The sequence below is a fragment of the Lepidochelys olivacea genome (assembly GCF_965140295.1).
Source record: "Lepidochelys olivacea isolate rLepOli2 genome assembly, chromosome: 4".
Lineage (NCBI taxonomy): Eukaryota > Metazoa > Chordata > Testudines > Cheloniidae > Lepidochelys > Lepidochelys olivacea.
Window position 1 is genome coordinate 32,111,493 of NC_140414.1, and position 19,505 is coordinate 32,130,997.

At 42.4% G+C, this 19,505-nt stretch overlaps 1 long non-coding RNA gene across 1 annotated transcript in view; it reads right to left on the reverse strand.

Moving 5' to 3' along the window:
• LOC311519500 overlaps nucleotides 1–19,505 on the reverse strand; it is a 208,062-nt gene that overhangs the window by 13,752 nt on the left and 174,805 nt on the right. Inside the window, exons 3-4 of the long non-coding RNA XR_014711291.1 lie at nucleotides 11,723–11,901; nucleotides 1,608–2,013 (exon numbers count right to left, since the gene is read on the reverse strand). This is a non-coding gene — a long non-coding RNA (uncharacterized lncRNA). The remainder of the gene's footprint in view (nucleotides 1–1,607; nucleotides 2,014–11,722; nucleotides 11,902–19,505) is intronic.

Consider the following 19,505-nt stretch of genomic DNA (forward strand, 5'->3'; position numbering starts at 1 on the left):
TAGCAATGAGTAGAAATGAGCAGTTAGGAATGCAGACAATTGATAATGGAAGCTAAAGGTATCCATGAAAAATCTATGGTCAATAGAGTTAAGGAAATAAGAAGGAATTTTTGTAATATATAAGAAAATCAAAATTCTATTAATGGTACTAGACATGGATGGTATAGTTATCAATGATGTAGAAAAGGATACTAGACATGGATGGTACAGTTATCAATGATGTAGAAAAGGTAGAAGTATTTGATAAATATTTCTATTCTGTATTCAGAAAGAAGCAAGATGATGTATTCATATCTTACAGTGATAATTAAATCCTTTCTATTCTATCAGTAATCAGTAGTGAGGATGTTAAATAGCAACTATTAAAGTTAAGCGGTTTTAAATCTGCAGAATCAAATAGCTTGCACCCTAGAGTATTAAAAGAATTGGAGAAAGGTAACTGGGTTGACATAATATACTTAGACTTCTGTAAGGCATTTAACTTAGTCCTGCATGACATTCTGAGTAAAAAAAAAAATAAAAAATAGCACTTTATAAAATCAATGTAACCCATATTAAATGGATTTAAAAACTGGTTAACTCTTACATTGCAAAAAAGGAATTTGTAAATAGAGAATCATCATCCAATGGGAGTATTTGTCGTGGGGTAGGCACAGTGATGAGCTGCCAAAATCATAACAACCGGTTTCTTCCTCACCCCGCGAGGGGGTCGTGGCCCGCCCCCGCCCCCCAAGGACTCCTGCCCCATCCAACCCCCTGCGTTCCTTGACGCCCCCCCCGGCCCCTGGCCCCATCCACCCCCCTCCCCTGTTCCCTGTCTGCCCCCAGAACTGGGCAGGAGGGTCTCGTGGGCCACCGTAGTGGGTGCCCACCCTGCCCCTAAGAGCCAGAGGAACCTGCCGGGGGTCGAGGTAAGGAGTCCTGGCAGTGCTTACCTGGGGAAGCTCCCAGGAAGCATCTGGCAGGTCCCTCTGGCTCCTAGGGGCGGGGGAGCGTAGCTGGGGGGGAGTAGGGGGAGCGACCGCTCCCCCCACCGATCACATGAAAAGTGGCACCTTAGGCGCCGACTCCATGGGTGCTCCGGGGCTGGATCACCCATAGGGAAAATTTGGCGGGTGCAGAGCACCCACCGGCAACTCCCTGCCCGGCCCCAGCTCACCTCACCTCCGCTCCACCTCCTCCCCTGCACGCGCCGCCCCGCTATGCTTCTCCGCACCCCTCCCCGCGACTTCCCGCAAATCAGCTGTTCGCGCAAGAAGCCGGAGAGGGCTGAGAAGCAAGCGGCAGCTTCGTGCTCAGGCCCAGGGAGGCGGAGGTGAGCTGGGGCGGGTCCCTTCAGGCTGCCCTTGCTCTCAGGGCAGCATGGCCCAGTGGCCAGAGTCCCTATAGCTGCCCTCCTGTGTGGAGTTGCGGGGCCTAGTTGCCCAAGGAAGGTGGTGGCCGAGGTAGGGTGACCCAGGCCCTCCCTATTCCACTGCGTCCACCCAGGGTCCTGTCAGTGGTGACTGTATTCACCACTGGGTCAGCGGGGATCTGCCAAAACACACTGGCCTATTTCCCGGTCCTATAACCGGATCAATGTCTATTTCCCTTGGGCTACTTCCTACCTGTCTTCCAATGCAGTAGTCCATGGGCCCTCTGGGTCTCTGGGGTCGTCGACCAGCGAAATTCCTGAAGGCTCAATCCCTTCTCTGGCTTCTGCAGGCAGCTGGGGATCTGTCTGGGACTCGGCATGTCTGGCCTCCGTGGTCTGGGGCTCTGGCAGCTCCTCTGAGGGAGCCTGCAATGCACATCCTTCCTTCTCAGCAGTCTGGCCCAACTGAATGGAGCTGCTTCCTCATATATCCTGTCTCCAGGTTGAGCATGGCCAGCAGGGGCAGAGGAGTGTGGCCTCCTCAGCCCACAGTGAGCAATTAACCCCTGCTGGGTCAGTGTGTGGTAGATATACCCTGTCAGAGGGTCCCACAGGGATCTGTTCTTGGTCCAATGCCATTCAGTATCTTTGTCAATGATCTGGAAGAAAATATAAAATCATTGCTGGTAAAACTTGCAGATGACACAAAAATTGGTGGAGAGCTAAGTAATGATGGGGACAGGTAAGTAGTACAGACCAAGCTGGATCACTTGGTAAAATGGGCTATTTGAACAACATGAGGTTTAAAACAGCTAAATGCAAGGTCATACATCTAAGAACAAAACAAGGAGGTCATACTCATAACCAGGGAGAAATGGTTTCCTGAAAAGAAATAACTCTGAAAAAGTCTTAGGGGTAATGATAAATAACCAAATGAACATGAGCCCCCAGTGTGTTGCTGTAGCTAAAAGTACAAATGTGATCCTTGGATGTGTAAGCACAGGAATATCAGGTAGGGGTAGAGAGGTGGTAGTACCTCAGTATATGGCATTAGTGAAACCATTACTGAAATATTGTGCACAGTTCTGATGTCACTATGAGGCATGTTTTCCAGACTTTGCATCATTCTTGGAGCTCTTAGCTGAACCCTTTCCAATACTTCACAAAAGATGTTGAAATATTGGAAAGGGTTCAGCAAAGAGCTCCAAGAATGATGCAAAGTCTGGAAAACATGCCTCATAGTGACAGACTTAAGAAGCTCAATCTATTTAGTTTATCCTAGAGAAAGTTGACGTGACTTGACAGCAATCTAATTGTACCTATCTGGGGCAGAGATTTCTGATAGAAGAGGACTCTCTAATCTAGCAAAGAAGGCCTAACATGATCCAATGGTTGAAAGTTGAAGCTACACAAAATCAAGTATTGCCAAGGCTTGCAATTTTAATGCAGATTCCACAATGTGGGGGGTTTTCTCAAAGCCAACTTCTGAAATCATCTTATCATTTGAGAATCTCAGGACTTTCTTTTTCTAGCCCTCAGAGCTGCAGAGCAGGGCTTAAAAATGTGAACCCTAAAGTCTCCAACCACAGAAGAGAAAAAACCCATTTAATTTAATTTTTTAAAATTCAAGATTTTAGCATCTAATTTATAAATTTTTAAAGCATGGGAGTGGCAATATTGAAAATCAAACTGGAAATAATTTTTAAGTGAAGGAATTAATTATTGGAATAACTTACCTCCAACTTTCCATGGCGGTTCCTCATGTCTTATCCTTGGTTACCTTTTGTTCACCTTCTACACCTTTTCTCTGGGTAATCTTACCCACAAACACATTCAATCACTATGGCCGGTAGGGATAATAGGCCAGGGGAGTAGCTGAGCCTCCCCTGGCGCTGCCGCGGCTGCCAGACCCCTGGTTGCGGGGTTTGGGGGGGGAAGTTTTTGATTTATTATGCCCCATGCAGGTTCCGGGGTGGCTGAGGAGAATAGAGATGTATGCTTTTCTCTGGGCGGCTTGGGGTTTGGTGAGGGGCGGCTGGCTGGGGGCTCCTCCGAGCAGGTGTGTTGTGGGGGGCTCAGGGCTTTGGCTGGCTTGGGGCTCCTCTTGGGGGGGAGGCTCGCGGCTCCTCTGGGTGGGAGGGTGAGGGAGTCTCAAGGCAGCTTGGGGCTCCTCCGGCCAAAGGGTATGGGGAGCTCACACCATGGGGGAGCAGGCAGAAAGGGCAGAGCAGGGGCTAGCCTCCCCGAAGGGGGGCTCCACCCGCCACCCATGTCAACCACTATGTCTAAGGTGATGAATCACTAGTCTACCTTTCTACTCCAGACCTGCATCCTTCTTTCCAAACTAAATTCTCAGTCTGTGTCTCTGACACCTCCACGTGGATGTCTAGCCATCAGTTCAAGCTCCACATGGCTAAAATAGAGCCCTTAGTCTTCTCCCAGAAATCCTTCCTGCTACCTCCTTCCTCAATCATTGGGTGGCTACTTGGACTCTGCCCTCTTTCTAGGTCTTCACATCCAGGCTACATCTAAATCTTGCAGATTCTTTCTGCATAATGTCTCTAAGGTACAGCCTTTCCTATCCCTTCACACAGCAAAAATGCTCAGTCAAGTTTTCATTACCTCACATCTCACTTACTGTAACATCGTTATCTCTGGCCTTGACAAATGCAGTTTTGCCCCACATGTATCCATTCAGAATGTTGCTGAAAAGATAATTTCCGAGTCCATTGCTTCAGTCATGTCATCCCCCTCCTGGCATCCATTAACTGGCTCCCTCTTTTCTATTGTATCAAACATAAGCCACTTGTCTTCACTCTCAAGGCTGTTCACTACCTATTCCCACCCTATCTATACTCTCTCATTCAGAATCAAAGTCAACTGGCCCAAGATACCAACACCCATTGCCCACTTGTTAAATTTCCAAACAAGTACTTTTGTGTTCTCTCTCCTACTGTCCCTCACAGTTGGGAGGACACCCTCGTAGCCATCCACAGAGCGATCTCATTATCTTCCTTTAAATCCCTCTTTAAAATTGTGCCCTGCCATGATGCCTACAAAATACTTGACAATGTTTGGCTGCTGGTATGATGAGACCACTACCTATCTTGTTGACAAATACTGCCTCACTGTTTCCTTGTACTCCCCTGTTTGTAGCCCATCTGTTGTTTCTCATTTTATGATTAGAGTGTAAGATTTTGGGGAAGGGACTGTCTTTGTTCTGTGGTTTGTACAGTGTTTGACACAGTGGCATCTTGGTTTGTTGCCTAGGGCTCCTAGGCACTACAATAAGACCAATAACAACTACCTAGGGATGTGGCGGAGTCTCCCATCACTTGAAATTGTTAAATCAAGAGTGCATATCATTCTAAAAGATATGCTCTAGCTCATATAGAAGTTAAGGGCTTGATACAGAAATTACGGGGCGAGGTTCTTTGGCCTGTGTTATGCAGGAGGCCAGACTAGATCACAGTATACCTTGCGGGCCTTAAATCTGATGCCCAGTCCCAATCCTCCATCTTCAGCGCCTACTCTTCTCACCTCAAATATCGGGTTACATAGCGGAAGTACATTCTTCAAGTACTTGCCATCTCTCTGTCAAAAGCAGGGTTTGTGTTGTGATACAGCTACTGATTACAAAAGGGAAAATGCTCGAGCCTTAGGATGAAGGGGTACGTGAAAATTTAAGGAAAAAGTAGAGAGAGTGTACTTTATTTTAAGGATGCTGCCAGGTAAGCTTACTCACACAGCCTTGATTTGCTACTGAAATAAGGGCTCAGAATATTAGCACCTTCTCAAGATATTTTTGTTTTTTGAAGTGTGGTGACACTTAATTCAGTCCTGTCAAGCACATGTTGTATAAGGCTTTGTTTTGGTTATGCCAGACATGGTATGATGCAACAAGATGTGCTCGTGGCATATCTTGATTGGCAGCACAACATGACATATCAGAACTTCAAAGCAAGTGATTGTTTCAGATGTAATTTAGAAACACCTTTCACCAGTTCCACTCTTTGAAAAACTGCCAGGCTCAAGGCTTCTATTTGCAGCTGATAAGCAGATTCAGTTTGCTCGGAGAAGCAGATTTTTTTCTGCACTGACAAGATGATGGTCTTTCTAGACACAGTCTGTAAAGCATCAGGGACTGTTGCATGCCTCTCATTAAATGAGCTGATATGCAGAGACGGTGTATAAGCTGTTGTTTGTAGTACCTCGTTATTTCAGTTATATACAGCATGGGGCCTAATATGCAGAACGGACCATATATTTCATAGCTATCGTATTGGGATGTACAAATTCTGGAGCGGGGAGTGAAGATGGAGAATAATGAAGCAGTGATAAAGAAGCTGGGGGCTTTTTGTGACTGCTGTCTCGTGCCCCCTCTCCCCTGGAACTGGGGCACTTTTTTTTTTTTTTTTGCATACCTCTATTATGACCTCTCATTGGTCTCTTATCTGTCTTGACCGGGTCCAGTCTGTTCCATCTCTCCTCACCTGGTAGAATTTCCATGACTCTAATCACTGCCTCACCCTATCCCAGAAAACTGACTTAGTGCCTCCACCCTATAGCAATTTCATCCCATGCTCCCTGCCCTCCAACTTATCTCTGAACCTTCTTTCTGGAGTGGGGTGGAGGCTGAGGGAGAAGATGGCTTCCTTTCCTTCCTCCTCCTGCCTGGCTACACTTTGGACATTGCAAAGCACTGATCCTGCTCCCCTTCCAGGCGCTAGTCCCAATATCATAGCCGGATGGGAAGTAGGCGGGGGGCAAATAAAGAAACTAATTTCCTTTTCCCTCACACCAATGCAGCAGGGACACAGTAGGTGTATGTGAGCTTTTCAGTATAAATAGACTAGCAGGGATGCTACTGGGCTGTAGCAGCAGGGTAGAGAAAGCAGCTGCCACTTGGTACTCCTCAGTTGAATCAAGGAGGCTTCAGAGCATGCCAGGGTCAGAGAGGAGCTGGTGAGACAGGATTGGAGAAGTACCCTGCTACCTTTCCATAGTGATGGGCCTGAGCTTGGGTTTGGTTTGTTTGTAGTACTTGGCAAAAGTTAATGTCATTTCTTAAATTGTCCAGTCCACCTAGTCCTAATTACTATACAAGAAAAAATAAAAGGATGACGTCACATTGGATATGAGTGGAACAATCTGATTGCTAACCTCTTTCATAATGGGACAGGTTTATTTCCACTTACAAGGACAGGTAAAATGAAAGTCAACAACAGGTTAATCTATTGATCAAATAAGATTTAAGTACTCATATATGCAGTCCATCTTAGTCCCACTGGCAAGCACTTACTCTTGCAAGTGGGTCCATTAAAGTCAGCGGGACTATTTCCATGAGCAAATGCTCATTACTGTGAGTAAGAGGTGTACTAACTAGCACTAAAGCTGTATGAAGGGACACACTAACATTTAAGAACCGGCTTCTGATCTCACAAACTGGTGTTAACCAAGAACAACACCACTGAAGTCAATGGTAGTTTTATAGAATAGGATCCAAATTCTATGTAGCTCCGACTGTTTCCAAGTTGTCTGACTTACTAATCTATCAGGATCGGCTAAGTGAATGGAGACGAAATATGAGCAATCAGGTTTAAAAGATACAAGAGACGTGATTGTGCAGTAAGAGAAAAAAGAAGTAAAGTCATTTACATTTCTAACAGTGTAATTTAAATAGAGTAATCAGGACTGTTAAATATCTAAACATAAAGTGTTGCCTAATATCAGCCCAGCATGGGAGACACTTAAAAGGGCTACATACTCCTTGGGGTTGAGAGAAAATCTGTAGTGAGATGCAATGAAATAACTTTTCAAATAAAAACCAGCTAGGCCACATTTCCATAATGTTATAACCAGAATTGCTCCTGAAGCTATATTATATATCACATGGAGGAAAAATGGGTGGCGGGGGGCAGTTGAAAGCAGACAGCTGCCCAAACTTTATAGAACCTGTATAGCTTTGACTAGCTCTCCTGGAGAGAATTTCAGTGGAAGGTTTACCAGTAGATACTTTTGTATGTATGCTTTTCGGTATAAATAGACTCACATCTTTCTAGTAATGGCTGGAGGGGATATGAGCATTATACATATTTTAGGCCTCATTCCAGTTGCCTTTGTGCAGCTATGCAAGATGGAGGAAGAGCATGAGGAATCTTCCTTACCCATTTGTGCCCAGCAAAAGGGCCATCTACAACCAGGACAGGGAGTAGATTAACTGATCCAGGCTACTGCAGCCAGCAGTGCTAGCCTTTCCAAAGGGGATCGAGTAAAGGCAGGGCCCTGGCCCCCTGTTTCACGCCAGCCTACAGAACGGCACCACTGTGAAAGATGGAGGAGCTGCCACTCCACCACACGCTGCTCTAGAGCTACTGGAGAAATTCTGCGTGTCATCCAGAATTCCTCTGAAGGGCTGCTGTTGCAGCACAGCCCCTTCCAACCCCTACAAGGGTTGTGGTGTCCAATAACGAATAGAGCTGCAGGTACCTTTGAATTCTGGGGGAAGCTGTCCAAAGTGCTAATGAGGGTTGCACAAAGACTGGTTCCCGTTTCTTTGAAACATGCTGTTCTGGAGAGGTATTCAGAGAATTTGTTATCTTAATTCCTTTACAATTCTTGTAGTGGCAATAAACATACTTTACACATTCACAGCACCCTGGGTTTTCAAAATTCTTATAGATCAATGTGGAGAACAAGATTCCAGAAATCCAGGAGTGGGATAAAATCACTGCAAATTGAAGATGGACATTCTGTCTGTGTGTCTAGCTACATCTAGAGAAGAATGCAGCATTATATAAAACATAGGAGAGACAAATTATGAATGCTGACTAATGTTTTAAGGTGTTTGCTTTACAACAGTACTGATGCACAGGTAGGCATAGTATTTGCAAGTTGTCAATATAGAGCAGTGTTTCAAAGCGGTTGATCTTAAGCACAGCAGGCAAAAGGTTGCATTTTTGGAGAACATCAGCACTCAGAAGAAGCCATTTCTGTGTGGTATTCTTTACAAATTTATCTAAAGGATTAATATTGATTTATACCTACATTTCTTTTTCTTTCATTTTTTGTTTAAATAAACAGGATTTTCTGAGATGAAAGCAGTTACATAAAAAAATCTCCATTGCTAATTGGGTTTTTTTCTAATCTTCACACCTGAAGCCAGAGTTAAGACTTGCATTAATAAATAAAAGTCCTAATAGAATCAGACTTGAAAGGACATAGTAAGTAGAAAGAGCTGCTATAAAAAGCTGAATTTTGCTTAGGAAGTTTTTCCCCATTTTTTCCCCTAAATGTTTCAGGATTCAATATTTTGAAACTTGAAATTTTTTGAAATTGTAGCTGGCCAAAAATTGGACTGAAAACATAGTACACTTTCTAAAATTTTCAAATTTTGACATTTGAAGGTCACAATTTTTGCCCAGCTCTAAACATAATTGTTTTAATTTAAAGAAATGTATTGTCATTGACTCACTACTTGTGGTCACCGCAGATGAAATGAGTAAGCAGTGGTATGGTGAATTGGAACTGGGAGAGCGCTCAGTGTGTAGGGTAGAATGGCTGTGATAGAAGGGGGTTGACAGGGCATCCAGGTTAGCACAATTTGAGGCACCCAGAATAGATAAAAGCTGAGGCCAGAGATATAAATGGATGTACTGTATTTCAACCCAGTTCTTCTTCATATGTACATATCTCCCATGATTGTTTTCTTGCATGCTTTGGTCCATTATCCTTATTTTTTCGAAGGCATTTCTAAACTAAAAGTGTATGGTTCCCGCTGTCCTGTGAAGTGCTGAGTACCTCCTGTGAAATACTGAGTCCCCCCAACTTCATAGGAGCTAAGGAAGTTTAGTGCCTTTCAAGATCTGGTCTATTTACAGTAGTAGGAATTAATTATACCATACACAGATGTGCAGCAAAAATCCAAGGGGAGATTAGAACCTTTGTCCTCTTCTCTGAATCTAGAACTCTACTATATGAGGTATAAAAGCAGCTGTTCCAGCTCCTTAAAAACATAGTCGCTCTTTCACAAGTCTTATTTGTCAACAAAACCCTACTTGTTAGTAAGTCTGATACATAATTTTTTGATGAGTGTGATAAAATGTTTCTTCTTTCACTGACAAATGAGATAATATCCTTTATATGGAGGATCACAAATTAGGTTCTGTAAAAGAGAACATTACAGCTCTGAGGGGGTGTGGGGGAAGACAGCATGAGACACAATAGACATTTTCCATTGGGACTCCTCCATTACAATCCCAGTGAATAACTGATCTGTGCTGAAAGACTCTACAATCATTATGAAGTGTAAAGCAGTAAAGTTTACTGTCTTATTGAGCAGATTAATTTTCAGATGCATTGGGAGCAAGGTCTGTTCTTTGAATAACCTGGTCTTTTTAATATGTGAACACTGATGGATCACGCTTTCACTGCAGTGGCTGTATTTCAGTGCAGAATGTACTGATTGCTACCCTACCTACCTACCTACCTACCTACCTACCTACATACACGAGCGCGTTCACGAATAAAGTCCATTGTTTAAGTTAAAAAAATCATTTAATTTTGTTTGTTGAAACTTCCTCTTTCCCTTGGGCCAGGGTGGATTTTTCAGAATCTGTGGGTGGGTATTCTGAAAAATCAGGGAGACTAACTCCTACCACCTCTTCCCTCTTATCCTCCTGCTCTGTTCTTAAAAATGGTGTCACTGGTTTTCTTACCACATGGATTTTTCTGCAGACAGCTAGTGTCACACTCCTGTTGAAGGTTAGGGTTTTAACTTTATTCCTATCAGCAGATTGATTCTATATGCCGAGTCAAAATATATCACAGACTTTAAAGACGGTGTCTTCAGGAATAAGATGGAATGGTTTTGTTTTTTAATGTATTCTTAATTTCCTCTACTCTGCATTATAAATCAAAGATATAATCTTTAGGCACAGCTGAGATCCTCTCAGTGCAGAGCCAGAGGGGGAAGTGGCTGAATGCTACTGTTAAGCTCCTCCCAAGCCTGGGGTTAGCTGGGGTCTGATTTGGCCCAACCACAAGTCAGAATAATCCTGACATTGCTTTAGCTTGTACTAGTTGTAAGTGACCCCAAGTGTCATTATACCAGCTGGAGATCTCCTCCCATTGTCATGCCTCCAAACTGTTCTGCTAAAAATTGAAGTGTGCTGGAAATCCAGTGAGATGAAGTGGACTGTTTTGGGTCATGCTCATATATTTTATGGTACTACTGCAGACCTCTCCTTCTTTTCCTCCTTTCCTGCACTCCATCCCACTCCTGCTCACTGGTCCAGGCTGTTTACTGGTAGTTCTCTGGTGGACACAGCTCAGATAACCAGCATTTTGCAAGGGATGAGCCATTTTGTTTTGATAAGTGGCCAGCAATTATCACCAAGGGCCTAATCCTGCTTCGTGCTGAACACTCGCAACTCAGGTTGACTTCAATGGTAGCGAGGCACCTAACCAAGTAAGGGACTTTGTAAAGCCTACTAGTATTTTAGGCATCTAAATTCTCTTGTAAATCTGGCCCCAAGAGTCCAGAAGTGATTTCTAATCCAGCAGCCTGTGTGAATGTTTGTCATGTCAGAATGATAAACCTTCAAACAGCACATGAAACCGAGTGTTCTTCTTTGTGACTCGATTAACAAACTCAGGAGATTTTGGGCTTGTTTTTTTTTTTTATATATTTCACACACTCTATTTCTCTGATGTGTGAGAGAGTTTTGACCCAGTGAGGAATGAGTAAAAACTTGAAAAGGACCTCAGGATTAGTCCCATTGTTTACCATTGCTATACGCAGAGGAAATAGCCTCTCAGGCAAAGAGGTCACACTGAATAGTTGCTGCTGCCTTTTCATCATTTCAGAGAAGGGCTCACTCGAGTTTATGAATAGTAATAGAAGTAGATGGAAAACGTATTGAAATCGCCCCCATTCCGTGATGTAGGATAGCAGCTGAAATGGCACACCACTTAGTGATCACCTGCGTAATATTCATTAAGCTGTGCATTGTATTGTTCCCTCTTGTGCCTTTAGTCTAAAAGCCCCTTGAGGTAGGAATTGCATTCCTCATCTGGCATATTTGAGGCAATAATAGGATGCTGTGCACACTTAATTACACGATATGGTGGCTTATAAGGATAATCTAATATGTGTTCATGTTTGGATGATTATTACTTTAGATACTTCAGATCTAATGTACAAGTGCCTACTTTTGGGGATAGATGCTTTCAAGCTATATCAAAACAAATACTGACAAATAGCACTACAATCTGCGTACAGTACACTGTGCTCAACATGGGTGGGTAAGGATGCTAGATTATTGCCCATCATACTGACTATGTACAGGTAGATGATATTCTTCATACCTATGGCTATCCAGATGTGGCACATTGGCTGCAGTCAAGTGTAATGCCTGCTGTATCCTCGATCAGGGGGCTGTCTCCTACGTTGGCAGGGAAAGGTAGTTGATGATGATCCAACAGGGTCTCTCTCTTCTGCTTACACCTTCAGGGAGCCGATTCTCAAAACTTCTTCTGCGAACACACTGTTGAGAACAAATATATTAAATAAATAATGATGAATAATACCTTAACTTGTAATGAAGACAAGGCTGAGCAGAATAGCCATGCTTCGTGATAAAGAGCCTCAGCAGAGGACCTATTTTAGAAATGGGAGGGGGGAATGAACCAGATTCTAAAGACAAAAACAACCCCTTGACCAATTTGGTGGTGTCACCATGCCCTCGTGACCACATTTCATACAGTACAGGAATGATCACAGTGGGTGTGAGGGCAAGAATGTTAATGGTAGGTTGTGAGAAATGATAACATGGACAAGGAGTTCAGAGCTGAAACCCTAACTTGGAGAGACTTGCAAATTAGTTGAAATGAGTAGCGATGATGCAAACAGGGGGCATGCTGTATCCCAGCCTCTTTATTTTTTTCTCTGGTGGGGATAAAAGATGGAAAACTAACCCCATATTTGCCAAAAGGAAGTCTGAACCTTGGTGCTGCCACTTCTCCCCTCTCCATCTCTAGGGAAGCCCATCAGGTATTCTTCACCTGTTTGAGGTTCTGGGGGACAAAGGAACATGTTTGGGCAAGAAGAACTTAAAGCCAGGGATGCTCTGCAGCACAGTCCCTCCCACACTCAAGACAGATGGTATTTCCCCATGAAAGATAGCCCTGGCCTGTCAGCATTGTCTTATGTGGATTCTTGCATGTACATGGAAATCCCCTTCTCCCCCACCCCCACCCCAATCAAGAGTTAAAGTTTAAGGCAATACAGGGAGGGAACTCAGCTGTCATGGAGTGGGGAGTAGCATGGGAGCAGCAGTCCTCTCTGCTAATGCCACAGCCACCCACAAATGCCTCAGAAATGCAGGATTTCACCATGGATTTTGGGACTCCCACACGTCAGAAAGGCCACATCCCCACCCTTTCCTGTAAGATGAAAGGCACACCTGCCTATCCCTCCATTTCACCTCAACATAAAGATATCAAGAAAACTATTTCCTAGCACTTCCATGGTTTTTTCCCCCAAGAGAAAGGATGATTTGTCTCAGCTGTAAGCCCATATCTTGGATTTGGTCAGAGAGACTGTTCATCTCTGACACAAACAAGTCATTTTCTTGCCCAGTAAGGCCACTTGTTTGATTTTTTCCTATAACACCAGTCTTACCCTTGACATATTTTTATTAATTCATTGCCCATTTTATCATAATTTCCAACCCCCTACTATTTCTGTCTTATCTGAGTCCAAATCAATAAATGGCAAACAGTGGCTTCTAATGATTATTTACATAATTTTATTTAAATACCTGTTATCCTATTGTGGAGGTCAGGACTGAGGCGAATAAATCTTTTAGGGGTAGAAAGTGTATGTGCAAAACACTAAAGAGTGAGGGAGCTCAAGGAAATAAATTCACAATGCAGTAATGACAGATTACACAGTTGAGACAAGTATGATAGATGAGTTTTATCAGAGCAAAATTGCAAAAGCACTTTGTTGTGCTTCTTAAAGGGGATTATGGGTACTGAAAACCCAGAATTCATTATCCAGTTAGATAAAATACAGGTGATATCTCAGGCAACTGTTAACATGGGGATAGCAGCCTTTAAACAGGGACAATGAGCATTTAAAAAAAAATAAGCATGTATTTAAATCACATTAAGAAAACCACGTATGTACAACCAAAGCCAGAAAAATAGTACAGCGTAAAAAAAAAAAAAAAAAAAAGGAGTTTAACACATTATGCCCATTTGACTGATTTCTATCTTTGATTTAGGAAACTATATCTTCATTTACCTCGAAAGTCTAATCTTCCTGCCCTTCTGTCCCAGAGAGCCCCCATTAACTGGTTAAAAGATAGGAAACACAGGGTAGGAATAAATGGTCAGTTTTCATAATGGAGAGAGGTAAATAGTGGTGTCCCGCAGGGGTCTGTACTGGGACCAGTCCGATTCAATTTATTCATAAATGGTCTGGAAAAAGAGGTAAACAGTGAGGTGGCAGAATTTGCAGATAACTATCTTGAGTAGTTTTGTATTAAGTCCAAAGCAGACTGCAAAGAGTTACAAAGGGATCTCACAAAACTGGGTGACTGGGTAACAAAATGGCAGGTGAAATTCAATGTTGATAAATGCAAAGTAATACACATTGGAAAACAATCCCAGCTATACATATAAAATGATGGGGTCGAAATTAGCTGTTACCACTCAAGAAAGAGATCTTGGAGTCATTGTGGATAGTTCTCTGAAAACACCTACTCAATGTGCAGCGGCAGTCAAAAAAGCTAACAAAATGTTGGGAATCATAAGAAAGGGATAGATAATAAGACAGAAAATATCATATTGCCTTTACATAAATCCATGGTATGTCCAGATCTTGAATACCATGTACAGATGCGGTCACCCCACTCAAAAAAGATACATTGGTATTGAAAGAGGTACAGAGAAGGGCAACAAAAATTATTAGGGGTATGGAACAGTTTCCATAAGAGGAGAGATTAATAAGACTGGTACTTTTCAGCTTGGAAAAGAGAGGACTAAGGTGGGGTATTATAGAGGTCTATAAAATCATGACTGGGAGAGCATGGGATCATAGAGCAGTGACTGAATGCAGATGGCAGAGTTCAGGGCACCAGATCTGCCCTTAAAGATAGAGATAAGGAGAGGATTTAGAGAAGATTTTGTGGAGGGGGGAGGGGAGAAGAGAACAGAAGGGAGAGGACAGAAAGCTTTTGTTTCTTTACAAAGGGGGTCTAACCTCCTTATGGGGTCCTGGATTGGCACTACGTAACCAGGAGAGAGATGAATTACTTAGAATAGATAGACTAGATAAACAGGAAAATCAGTGGGGAAAAAAGAGCATTTAACAGACTGGTTTGGAAAATAACTATAAGCATTCATAAAGTTTTGGGCTTAGTATGGACAGCTGGGAGGTGTAAGATTTTTGTCTGGTCTGGGTTATTTTCAGACTGGCTTGCCCAAACTATATGCAGCATTTTCATAATTGGAAATATGAGGGGTTTTTTGTTTTAAGATTGCAAAACTATAACTGAGTTGTTGGTTTTTGTTTTTAAGATGGCCATTAGTGATAAACTTAGTGACAGTGGTCACCATTTAAAAATTCAAAATTTGCCATTCTGCAACAATGTGGTACTAATGTTTTTTTGTTATTCAGATACAGGAAAATAATCTGGTTATTGCAGATACCTGGGTTAGTAAATACTGAGTTTTTAATGGTGCACCCTGTAGATCACACACTGTCAATAGCATGGTACACCAATGACATAGCTATATCATGCATAGATTGCAAGAGGATCATTACAGCTTGAAAGCATAGTAACTCACTAAAATAACATTGTACAAATGAATGCTATTCTCCTACCTAAGCACAGATATTTCATCTCCACTTGATGAATTAATAATTGCACTAAATCCTTGCCTAAAATATAAGCTTAATCTGAACCAAACCTTTGGTTTGAGTTTTTGTTGTTGTTGAAGGTATCAAAAATGTGATTAACTTTTAGTTTTAAATTATTCACTGACACAGTATTCATTTAGGGCCCAGTCCTGCATAAATACCTCTACATGAGAAATATTTTTAATGTGAGTCCAACTGATATCAACAGCACTACTCATAGTAGTAAGTACTACAGTGGGGATTTTCAAAGGGACCTAAGGAGGTTAGGCAACAGTATGCTATTAAAATTCACTGGGAGTTGGGCACCTAAATCCCATAGGCTCCTTTGAAAATCCCAGCCTATGCCAGTAATAATCATTTGCTGTAGCATCTCACACTTAGTGTCAGGACAGTCACGTTTCTTTGAGTAGCAAACTCATGGTATATTTTCCATCATTTTGCTTGCATGTTTGCACAGCTTTTGATTTTATGGTATTCTATTTGAAAATGCTAAAGGATAAGTTACATTATTTTCTGCATTTTCATTATTCTTCACTTCTAACTTATTGCTGGTACTGAAAGTGAAAGTGACAACATGTTTTGAGAGGGGTTATTCTCTCAGCTTTTCCAGTTTAACCAAAAGGAAGGAAAGAACAGAAATGCTATGAAAGTCTGTTCTCACAAGATTTCCAGTTTGGGGGTTATTTTTTTTTAAAACACAGACTTAAAGAGTTTTACATACACTTCTTATAACCATCCAAACTTTGGAATACTTTTCCAACTGAAATTTCATTATTTATGGTCCAGGCAGGGGTTAAAGTAACTCTGAAGACTTATCGGTACAGGGCGGAGCTTCGGGCAGAAGGGGTGGGGGGTCAGCATCCCTCAGCCAGCCCTTCCAGGCCACCTGGCCCAGGATGCCTGGGGCTCCAGTGGTGATTTAAAGGGCCTGGGGATCCGGCCACTGCTTGTGCGGTAGTGGCGGCTGGAGCCCCGGACCCTTTTAAATCGCCGGCCCTTTTAAATCTGCTGCTGGGGGGGGGTGGGGGCGGCAAAGGGGCAGGGATGTTAAAGTGCTGCCACGGCAGCACATTAATGTGAGCTGTGTACGGGCCGGTACCGGCTTCTTACCGGTAAGCTGTACCAGCCCGTACCAGTTCACTTTCTTCCCTGGATCCAGGATATACTTATTTAATGAAAGATATCAGAAGCCTATAGTAGCTTCCTTTGTTTGCATTCAATTGATTAGCACGAGAATTGATATGTACTCACCTCTATTCCCTATATCATCCTGTTCCTTCTTTTTTTCACCATGGAGGCATTTGGTTTGAAGGGAACACTCCCCTTGAAATTCTGTACAATGAAGGCAACACTAGACCACACTGATTACATTAGGTTGACAAATGACAAGCATTAGTTACCCTCTGTGTCTCTCTGTGTGTCTAAAACCCAGGTGCATTATGTCACTGTAGAAAACTGTGTATGAAATCAATAAACTCAAGGAAAATGGCTATAAAACTACAATTCTTTAAGTCAAGAGAAAGTAAATTGCTCATGCTGCTCAGGTAGTTTTGGATTTGTTGCCTGTTTCCATAAGAGATTTTCTTTCCAATAACTTAAGTCTCTGGAATTACAGTTAGTCACTATAAACCTAAAAGTCGGATGCATTAATCTTTATATATGCTCCCTTCCATTGCATCTTGCTTTATTTATGGAAATCATTTTTCCAGAGTAATACTATAAGCTATACAACTTGTTTTCATGAGGAATTGAAGTTTTAAAAAATAGCTCAAAATAAAACTAGACATGAAATATCATTCGAAAACCACCACATAAAATTTACAAATATTTATTGCTTGCAATAAATATTGTCCCAGTTCCTAGGCAGGTGAAGATTTTTAATATCACTACAAGTCTCTATCCAAAGCCCTTCTTTGTACTTAAAGCAGGTAAAAGTCTTTCAGCGCTGCCTCCCCAGTGCCAGAATTAACAGGCCACCTATATTATTTAGCACACCACCCATTTTAAAAACCAGATTGAGGGCCTTGGGCGTGAATGCATATTACAACATAAAGCTGTGCTTGGAGTATAAGACAGATATCTGCTTCATATTCAGACCTGAATAGTGTATGTGGGGGGGAGGGGCAGGGATCTGAATTTGTTTGAAATATTTGAGTAAACAAATAATGTTGAAACCAGTTCACCATCATTCACAAATGCAACTCTCATCTGCTTGGGAGCCAACTACAATGTGGAAAAGCCATCTTTCACCCCAAGACACTGTGGAACTGATTCTCATCTCTCACACAGGATTAAAATCATTTTACTAATAAGTGAGATCAGATCCACATCCTATGGGGCCAAATCAGCTTTTGTAGGTCAGCATGCCTTTGTTTCAAAGCAGCCAAAAATTGCAATAATCTCTGGTTCATGTATAGTAGGTTTTGTCGACCTTATAGATCCAGGTTCATAAACTGACTAGGAAATGCGCCTACAGGGCAGATTATGAGATGTGTGCACATGCGTCTGTACATAATTTGCACATGCAGCTACAGTGGTTGTGTGTGCATATGACCAATTAGATGTATAAATAGTAATGTGTATGCACGAGAACCATGTCTACCTATGCAATCACCATACTGTAAATCAACTGGGCAAATATATATTTTTTTCATGTACAGCTGAATGCATGATTTTCTGAGAAATTGGACCTAAATATTTATGGAGAGCCTGGTGCCAGTTCTTTCCTCTTCCCACCAATCTGTGGTTTACCTGGCATCCAAACTCTCCAAGTTACCTGGTGGTTCAGTGGCGCATCAGCCAGGAAGTTGCAGTCCACAAGCCTTCCAAGCATCTGAAGTCACACTAAGTTATTGACACAATAGAGCCAATGTCAAAGCTACACTACAGTGTAGGTCCTATCAGGTATGTCTACACTGCACCTGGGAACAAGCCCCCCCCACCCCCCCAACCAAGTTCAGGTCCACAGACTTTTGTGTTGGCAGCTGGGCTGGTGCTAATGTACTAATTATAGCTGTGTGGATGCTGCACCTCAGGCTGGAGCTAGGGCTCTCAAGCCTCAGGTGGTGATGGGGAAGAGGGGGTCCTGCCAGCATGAGGCTGGCTCCCAGATGCAGTGTAGCCATATCCTTAGTGTCACCTAAGTGCTGCTTTACTACACCTACAGTGCAGGACGATTTATTGAGTTAATCCAAAAAAGTGATTAAGACACATCTTTTGAAAATGACAAGTTCGACATAGAAATGAATGACTTAATACATTAGGCTTTGATCATGCAAAGATTTAAGCACATGCTTAACTTTAAGCACACAAATAGTCATTGATGTCAGTGCACCTACTCCCGTGCTCAAAGTTAAGTGTATATGGAAGTCTTAACAGGACTGGGGCCTTAGTGGGCTCCAGTTCTAAATAAAAGGGCACCAACGACTCCCTGAATAAATATCATTTCCCCATGTTGCTCACTACATTACATTTTTCAGATACAGAAACACTCTGAACTCTGTAGAGAGGAGTTTTTGAAAATAAAGATCGTAATTAAAAAACAAACAAAACACATGAGTGGGCGTAAAAGTGACTTGAAATCTGATCAATGAACCTTCTTTTGGGAGTTGTTATATAAAACAGCCTCAGGTCATTAATTTACTTGGGCAATTTTCAGTCTTTGTTCTGATGCATCAGTAACTTGATGGATTTGACTTTAACAGGCCTCTATAACTTGAAACAGTAGGGCTATTTCATCTTTGTTGGATCACTTCCTACTAGTTATAATAAATTAGCTATTGCTTTAATGTGATAGCACCCAAAGATGCCAATCTGGATTAGACTGCATTGTCCTGGGCATTTCTTAAAGCTACAGTAAGCCACAAGCCATGTCCTGAAGAGCTTATAACATAAGGTCCTGATCCTGCATGTTGCTTCACCCAGGCAGACCTCTTTGCCCATACATAGCCATGCTTGAGTCAATTGACCTCCATGAGGCACACCTGCATGGAGCAGTTTGCAGGAACAAGACCTAAAATAAAAAAAAATTAAAAAAAAAAAAAAGAAGGGTGGAGGAAAAAGAACACAACATACAAGCCAAGTTCTAACGCACAAAGCATGTCACTGGGGAAGGTCTTCTCAAAATAACTTTGAATTCTATTGGTAGAAATGCAGACCCACAGCTGTATTCTTCCTTTTCAGCTGCTTTCATTTTGCTGTCCTACCTTCCTTTTTTTCCCC